Source organism: Lactuca saligna, chromosome 5, assembly GCF_052625555.1.
Source record: "Lactuca saligna cultivar CGN05327 chromosome 5, ASM5262555v1, whole genome shotgun sequence".
Lineage (NCBI taxonomy): Eukaryota > Viridiplantae > Streptophyta > Magnoliopsida > Asterales > Asteraceae > Lactuca > Lactuca saligna.
The window spans coordinates 21,933,460-21,942,414 of NC_136421.1; positions in this window are offsets into that span (position 1 = coordinate 21,933,460).

Consider the following 8,955-nt stretch of genomic DNA (forward strand, 5'->3'; position numbering starts at 1 on the left):
CCAAGTTGTAGAATATGTCACAAGGTTTCCGTACATATAAAGAACGCCGAAATCCGAGTTATAACGAAGAAGTTATGGCCCGTCGATGTTTCGCGACGGAACCGGCACGGCACCGGGAAGCGTAAATAGTGAATTTACGATGGATGACTTTTTAGCCTTAGTGATCTAAATGAAATTCGTAGAATATGTTAAACTAAGAGCGTCGATAAAAAGAACCCCCAAATCTGACTTCGTATGAGGAAGTTATGATTTTTCTAAGATTCGGCTTAGCAGTGTACAGTCCGAAACTCGAATCTTAGTTCGAGCGGTTTTTGGCTTACTCAACCTAAATGAGAGTTGAAGATCTCATTAATAGGAACTCAACGATATAAAGATAGACGAAAACGGAGTCCGTATGAAAGAGTTACGAATTATTCGCGGTCATTTAGCAGTCTAATCTCCTCATACTGTTAAATTTAAAATCAGTCAAGAATTAGCCAATGGATTCAAAATGAAAGTTGTAGATCTTGTTTTTACCTACGCGTGGAAAAAAAGAACGTCAAAAACGGAGCTCGTATGCGAGAGTTATGATTTTTCTAAGTCGGGAGGCTACTGTGCGGAATCGGGTGACGTGGCGCAATCCTGGCCGTTGCTTCCTCCCCAAGGCTAGCCACCAGATGGTGACACCTGTCCATAAAACTCGACGAGTTTGAGGTAAACTCGATAAGTTTTGGTGATTTCCAGCCTATAAAAAGGGTGTCGGGGCATCCTCATTTCTCACAACTTCCAACTTCTCTTTCTCTCTGTAGAATCTCTCTCTAAGCCTCCTTAAGCCCCCTAAAGTCTAGGAAAACCCCCTAGCACCCGAAGGAAGTCCCGAGGCTCCCGGATTCCCGAGAAAAGGGGTCTTTCGACTCGGGAAACGCTGCTCCAGCGAAGCCCGGTTTTGCGAAAAACCTGTTGTAAGTGAGCTACGCCTACGCTAGTTTTAATATAGCTTCTAATTAATTATAGTAACATTATTAGGACCTTAAAATAATTATTTGGGATATTATTATGAGTTATATTGAGTGTTATTTAACGCTTATATAATAATAATAATAGTCAGACTATTAATTTGTCGCGGATATCGGTATACTAAACCCTAGTGGTGTTGATACTAGGTTTTATCGAAGGAAAGTTGTTTTGAGAGTATCGAAGCGTTGTCCGAGTGTTGAGTCACCACCTATCAGGTGAGTGCATAGTCCCTTTCATCTTACACATAGATATGAAGTATTTTATATAAACTACGTGCTATGTGTGCATATTATCTGAATACTTGTTGTCTATGCTGGATGAACGTCTTATACATGTTTTAAAGGATTTAAACTGTATAACGTATTTTATATACGAATATGTTGGGTATGATGATGGGTAGATGAATGATGAGAGATAGAGGATGACGTGAGTATACATTGGCAACTATAGACTTAGTGTCTATGGGACAAACACCGGTAGCTATGGACTCAGTACCTGTCAGACATTGGTAGCTATAGATTTGGTACTTGTTAGGAGTTGGTAGCTATGGACTTAGTACCTATAAGTTAGACACTGGTAGCTATGGATTTAGTACCTGTAGGAATTGGTAGCTATGGACTTAGTACCTGTTGAGCACTGGTAGCTATGGATTTAGTACCCGATGAGTAAGATATAGCAGCTATGGAATTAGTGCTTTACGAACGAACATTGGTAGCTATGGATTTAGTGTCAGTCCTATGACCCTGGAAGTAAGGGACTTCGGAATAAACGAATGCAGGATAGACGACTCTTAGGTTAAATCCTTAAGAGTAAAGAAGATAATGGGGATGGGTAATTGGGTTGATTGTTTGATTGAACATAATAATTATATTATTGTGGGTTGAAAACCCTATGTACTCACCAGGTTTCCCAACCTGACACACTCAGTTTATGTATATCACAAGTGACGAAGTGAAGTGACATTATACTGAGAGATTTAAAGAGATGTAGATCACTAGTTTAAATCATTGTAAGTTCTGCTTATGCTTATGTTTCGGTATTATCGATGACATCCCAAACGTTTTAAAATGAAATAAATACGTTTCCTCGAAAATGTTTTAATAACGTATTTACCATGTTTTTTTCTGGGAACAAATTCCGCAACCTTTTTATAAAATGAAGTACTCTGATTTTGATAAAGCATAAACAAAAATCGGTCTTTTTTGGCCGTGATTTTGGGGATGTCACAGTTGGTATCAGAGCATTAGTTTAAGCGAACTAGGAATATGGATTTATTTCTAGACTTAAACTTTGAATGCTAAGCGATGCTTGTGAAGTGTGAGCACTAGCTTATTTTAGGAATGATGCCTAAATTGCTTTTATGTGCTAAATGCTTTGTGCATGATATGTTGTTAATTGTTCGGATCTATGGTCTGTTGCCAACCGGATCTGGAAACCTTATGTGTTTAGGATTCTAAACGTACGACTACGGTATTAGAACTAGCATGTAAACGTTTCAGAGTGATAAGGATGATTTAAACGTCAAGTAAAGGTCTAAATTCACCTTATTCGGTGTATAGATCGAGATGGTAAGGACCCATAGCGGAAACGTAAACGCAAATGGGAACAGGAACCAACCCCCAGTGGTTCAGCAAATACCTGTTGTTGAAGAAGTTGCGCTTGAGCCAGTCACCATGGCTGGAGTTCAAGCCATGATTCGGGCTATGTTAGATGAACAAAGGGAAGAAATGAGACAGATGTTGAATAGGGACGAACCTACCGTACATGTTGAACCGACGGAGCCAGTTCCCGAGCAATCTGAGGAAGGGAACTACAGCCGCCAAGTGAGTCAAGTAGGGACTCAAGGTGAACAAAGGGATGGCCCAGAAGGGAGAAACAACAAGGATGGGCGGATGTACAAGAATTTATTGGGTGCGAAACCACCAAGCCTCTCAGGAAGCCCAAAGCCGGTTGAGATTATGGATTGGATCTCTGAGATGGAGATGGTGTTTGAAAGCTGCAGCTGTAACGAGAAACAGAAGACTGTCTTCGCAGTAAGACAGATGAAAACTAGAGTCTTGAGCTGGTGGAAGCTATTGGCAGATACGATGCCACGAGGAGAAGCCTTAAGGATGTCGTGGGAAGAGTTTTTGGAACAGTTGAAAATGCAATATTGCTCGGAGATAGATCTGATAGACCTAAACAACGAGTTTCAGAACCTGAAGAAAGGGAAGATGAGTGTTGATGAGTATGCCACCGCATTCACCGAGAGGATGAAGCTATTCCCCTACTTGGTGCCTACTGAACTCTTCAAGATTGATAGGTTTGCTAACGGGCTACACACTAACTTTGACCCAATAGTCAAAATGACAACTACCTTGAAAGCAGCTGTTAGGGCAGCTAAGAACGTAGAGGCCCAGATAAGAGAAAAGGGTCTAGAAAAAGATAAGGCATGAGAGAAACGGATGTTTGAAGGATCTTCGAGGTCGAACAAGGAAAGCAAATTCTCAAAGTTTGGAGGAGGAGATGGAAGTGAAGCAAGATGGTGTGATAAATGCAAGAAGAAGCATGGTGGGAAGTGCAACGAAGAAGTGACTTGTTACAAGTGTGGGAGGATTGGTCACTATTCCAAAGACTGCACACATAATGACAAAGTATGCTACGGATGTGGAGGCAAGGGGCACATGTCCAGAGACTGCCCAAGGAAAAATAAAGCAGCAAGACCAGAAACGCCACCAAGGCCAAGAGCATTTCACATGATCCTCAACGAAGCAGAGAACCATGCAAGGAATCAAGAATGAGGACTTCTTACCCGAAGATCGTATTATGCAGTAGCCATAGTTTCGTATGATGTAGCCTAGTAGAGGCATAGTCTAGGGTAAACTTGAACACCTATGTAATCGTTTCAAGAAATAATATAAAACCTTCGTTTTGTTATCTGATGTGTTGAATGATTGTGTGATTTGCTGCATAGTGACTTGGGAAACTGCGAGACAATACTTGGGACGAGTATGAGTAGGTGTGAATGGTAGTAGAGGCCTATACTACCGGAAGCACAGGACTCACACTTGGATCAGGGAAAGTCACAAGGTTACCAAGAAACTAGTAATTGATTTTGTTTTATTCAAGTATGTCATTACCATTGTTTCGGTAATGACTAAGAAGATTGTTGTTATCCCGACCCTAGTGGTCATATCACATTGAGTCCGACTACGATGAGTAGGTTACGTGGTTCAGAGAACCAAGTTTGATATAGCATCCGACTTAAACCAAACGATTAAAATCAAAGTGATCAATAGAAGTATCACGCTCGTTGGTATCTAGAAATGCTACATGTTAAAGTATGATTATATCACAGTAGAACATGAAGGAAGGCATACCCCATTCCGGAATTTGACTCTAAGATACCTGAGTCTAAGCATTGCTACATACGATGATAGGTCGTTAGAATATGACACATCGGTCCATTGTAGTAATCAAATTAACTTATCCTAAGTTTGTTAAGAAAAAGAAGGAGTCTCTGATAAAGAATGAGGTTGTGACACGAAGGTCATGATTGAAAGTCCAACGAGCAGGTGCAAGACCGAGCACCGCCTGCAGTCAAGGATTCCAAGAGTTAGATACTCGTTCGAAGCGACATAGAAGTTATAGTTATTACCTAGGATGAAGAGATAACGTATGGAGTCATTATACAATCGTGTTTCATTGATGATTCCGGGACGTAATCATCCTAAGGGGGAGATAATTGTAACGGCCGTAGATCCGGGCTAGTCAATTTAGAGGCAATAGAGGTCGAAAATGAATTTTCAACAAAAGGTTATTTAGAATAAATAATCTTAACCAAGTTGTAGAATATGTCACAAGGTTTCCGTACATATAAAGAACGCCGAAATCCGAGTTATAACGAAGAAGTTATGGCCCGTCGATGTTTCGCGACGGAACCGGCACGGCACCGGGAAGCGTAAATAGTGAATTTACGATGTATGACTTTTTAGCCTTAGTGATCTAAATGAAATTCGTATAATATGTTAAACTAAGAGCGTCGATAAAAAGAACCCCCAAATCTGACTTCGTATGAGGAAGTTATGATTTTTCTAAGATTCGGCTTAGCAGTGTACAGTCCGAAACTCGAATCTTAGTTCGAGCGGTTTTTGGCTTACTCAACCTAAATGAGAGTTGAAGATCTCATTAATAGGAACTCAACGATATAAAGATAGACGAAAACGGAGTCCGTATGAAAGAGTTACGAATTATTCGCGGTCATTTAGCAGTCTAATCTCCTCATATTGTTAAATTTAAAATCAGTCAAGAATTAGCCAATGGATTCAAAATGAAAGTTGTAGATCTTGTTTTTACCTACGCGTGGAAAAAAAGAACGTCAAAAACGGAGCTCGTATGCGAGAGTTATGATTTTTCTAAGTCGGGAGGCTACTGTGCGGAATCGGGTGACGTGGCGCAATCCTGGTCGTTGCTTCCTCCCCAAGGCTAGCCACCAGATGGTGACACCTGTCCATAAAACTCGACGAGTTTGAGGTAAACTCGATAAGTTTTGGTGATTTCCAGCCTATAAAAAGGGTGCCGGGGCATCCTCATTTCTCACAACTTCCAACTTCTCTTTCTCTCTGTAGAATCTCTCTCTAAGCCTCCTTAAGCCCCCTAAAGTCTAGGAAAACCCCCTAGCACCCGAAGGAAGCCCCGAGGCTCCCGGAGTCCCGAGAAAAGGGGTCTTTCGACTCGGGAAACGCTGCTCCAGCGAAGCCCGGTTTTGCGAAAAACCTGTTGTAAGTGAGCTACGCCTACGCTAGTTTTAATATAGCTTCTAATTAATTATAGTAACATTATTAGGACCTTAAAATAATTATTTGGGATATTATTATGAGTTATATTGAGTGTTATTTAACGCTTATATAATAATAATAATAGTCAGACTATTAATTTGTCGCGGATATCGGTATACTAAACCCTAGTGGTGTTGATACTAGGTTTTATCGAAGGAAAGTTGTTTTGAGAGTATCGAAGCGTTGTCCGAGTGTTGAGTCACCACCTATCAGGTGAGTGCATAGTCCCTTTCATCTTACACATAGATATGAAGTATTTTATATAAACTACGTGCTATGTGTGCATATTATCTGAATACTTGTTGTCTATGCTGGATGAACGTCTTATACATGTTTTAAAGGATTTAAACTGTATAACGTATTTTATATACGAATATGTTGGGTATGATGATGGGTAGATGAATGATGAGAGATAGAGGATGACGTGAGTATACATTGGCAACTATAGACTTAGTGTCTATGGGACAAACACCGGTAGCTATGGACTCAGTACCTGTCAGACATTGGTAGCTATAGATTTGGTACTTGTTAGGAGTTGGTAGCTATGGACTTAGTACCTATAAGTTAGACACTGGTAGCTATGGATTTAGTACCTGTAGGAATTGGTAGCTATGGACTTAGTACCTGTTGAGCACTGGTAGCTATGGATTTAGTACCCGATGAGTAAGATATAGCAGCTATGGAATTAGTGCTTTACGAACGAACATTGGTAGCTATGGATTTAGTGTCAGTCCTATGACCCTGGAAGTAAGGGACTTCGGAATAAACGAATGCAGGATAGACGACTCTTAGGTTAAATCCTTAAGAGTAAAGAAGATAATGGGGATGGGTAATTGGGTTGATTGTTTGATTGAACATAATAATTATATTATTGTGGGTTGAAAACCCTATGTACTCAGTTTATGTATATCACAGGTGACGAAGTGAAGTGACATTATACTGAGAGATTTAAAGAGATGTAGATCACTAGTGTAAATCATTGTAAGTTCTGCTTATGCTTATGTTTCGGTATTAACGATGACATCCCAAACGTTTTAAAATGAAATAAATACGTTTCCTCGAAAATGTTTTAATAACGTATTTACCATGTTTTTTTTCTGGGAACAAATTCCGCAACCTTTTATAAAACGAAGTACTCTGATTTTCATAAAGCATAAACAAAAATCGGTCTTTTATGGCCGTGATTTTGGGGATGTCACACATAACGGATGGTTGGATGAAGCGGTAACTATCTTTTTATTTTATTATCGTAATTGCTTTTTATTTATTAATTAATAACAAAAGTATCATAACTTTCGCAGTAACTGACGATTTGGATTAGGTTGTTGATGGAGAGACGATTTGATAGTGACCCGTATACAACAATGCCTCCATATTTTTTTCTTGCCATGTTCTCGAGGATGGTTTCGATTGGAGGGTGTTTCTATCTATTATTGCTACATACCCCAAATGGGGTTTCAAATGAATGTGGTTTGAGGTAGTTAAAAAAGGGGTTTCAAATGCATGAGATTCAAGAAAAAATGTTAGCTTTATAAGTATGTATGATAAGTGTCGATACGAAGCTACATTACACCGAGAGATTAAAGAGATATAGATCATTAGTGTAAATGAATGTAAGGTCTGTTTATGATTATGTTTCTGTATTGACGATGACATCCCATAATTTTAATATAAATAAAATACATTTCTTCGGAAATGTTTTGATAATATATTTATCATGTTTTTTAGGAACAAATTCTGCAATATTATTCTTTAAAATGAATACTCTGATTTTCAAATAAGCATAAATAAAATTTTTAAAATGACCGTGGATTTGGAGATGTCACATAGGGTTCTCTTCTAATGTCAATTGGAGTGTTATAACATGTATTTAAATCTCCTTGATTCATTTGATTCATATTTAAGGTTAGTTGTACAAAGTGTCATGTGTATAGGCATGACAATGGCTGTGTCACTCAAGGCTTATCTGACATGGGTTATGTCAGGTAGTCTGATATGTTTTTTATAATTACTTGTATCTTGAGTGCAATCCATTCCTTTTGGTCTCCTTTGGATTCCATAATTTATAATAAGACACTTTAAGAAGCATTATGTGTTTAGAATGATGAGTTAACCTATATAAGGGTATATTGGTCATTTGACAACCTTATGATGATGATAATAGGTGTTGACATAGAAACATAAGTTTGGATAGGTTTTATTCAAGTGAAGAAGAGTGTTATGTTGCTACACATTAGACTAAGGCTAGTTTACCGAGAGCATATTTCCCAAACTATGAACTTTCCTTTAAAAAGTTTTCATATGATATGATTTGCAAATATGCTATGAAAAGTTTTGGTGATCCTTATTTTTTCTTACATGCTACATGCTTTCCATAAATACTAGTCGAAAATATTTATACAGAAAATATTTTGGAAAATAAAATGATTTATCTTAAAAGTTGAAATGATGATAAAATGATTTATGGTGAATTATTGATATTCTCTTTTAAAAATGTTGTCTTTTAAAAGAAAAATGATGTTTTATGATGATGATATGATGTTTTTTTTTGAAATAATGTTTTATGTTGAATTGATGTTTTATGATGATATGATGTTTATTTATAATAAAATGATGTTTTATGATGATATGATGTTTATTTATAATAAAATGATATTTTATGTTGAATTGATGTTTTATGATTTAATGATGTTTTATGAAATAATATTCGTTGTGTGGTATTTATGTGATGGTTCGTGAATACCCAGTTTATGATGTAAACTTAAAAGATATTTGTTTGGAATACACAAAAAAATATGATTTTCTAACATCCAAAATTAAGGTGTAATATGTTAATGGAATGTTTTTGTTACAAATAAAACGATGAAAAAAAAATCAACTTAAACAAAATCTATATGAAAAAGTTATGAAGGTTTGAAGTTTGGAAAAAAAAATACAGAGAATTTGAAAACTACATTTTCGAAATACAAAAATTAAGAAGATTTTAGTCCTTTTCTTTCACTTTTATAGCTATCTCATGGTAAAAAAAAAAAAAAAAAAAAAAAAAAAAAAAACTTTTAAAAAATAACTATTATTAACATTTTTCATATTTATATAATATTAAATTTCTGAATTTCACATTTATTCGGTTGATGAATAATGA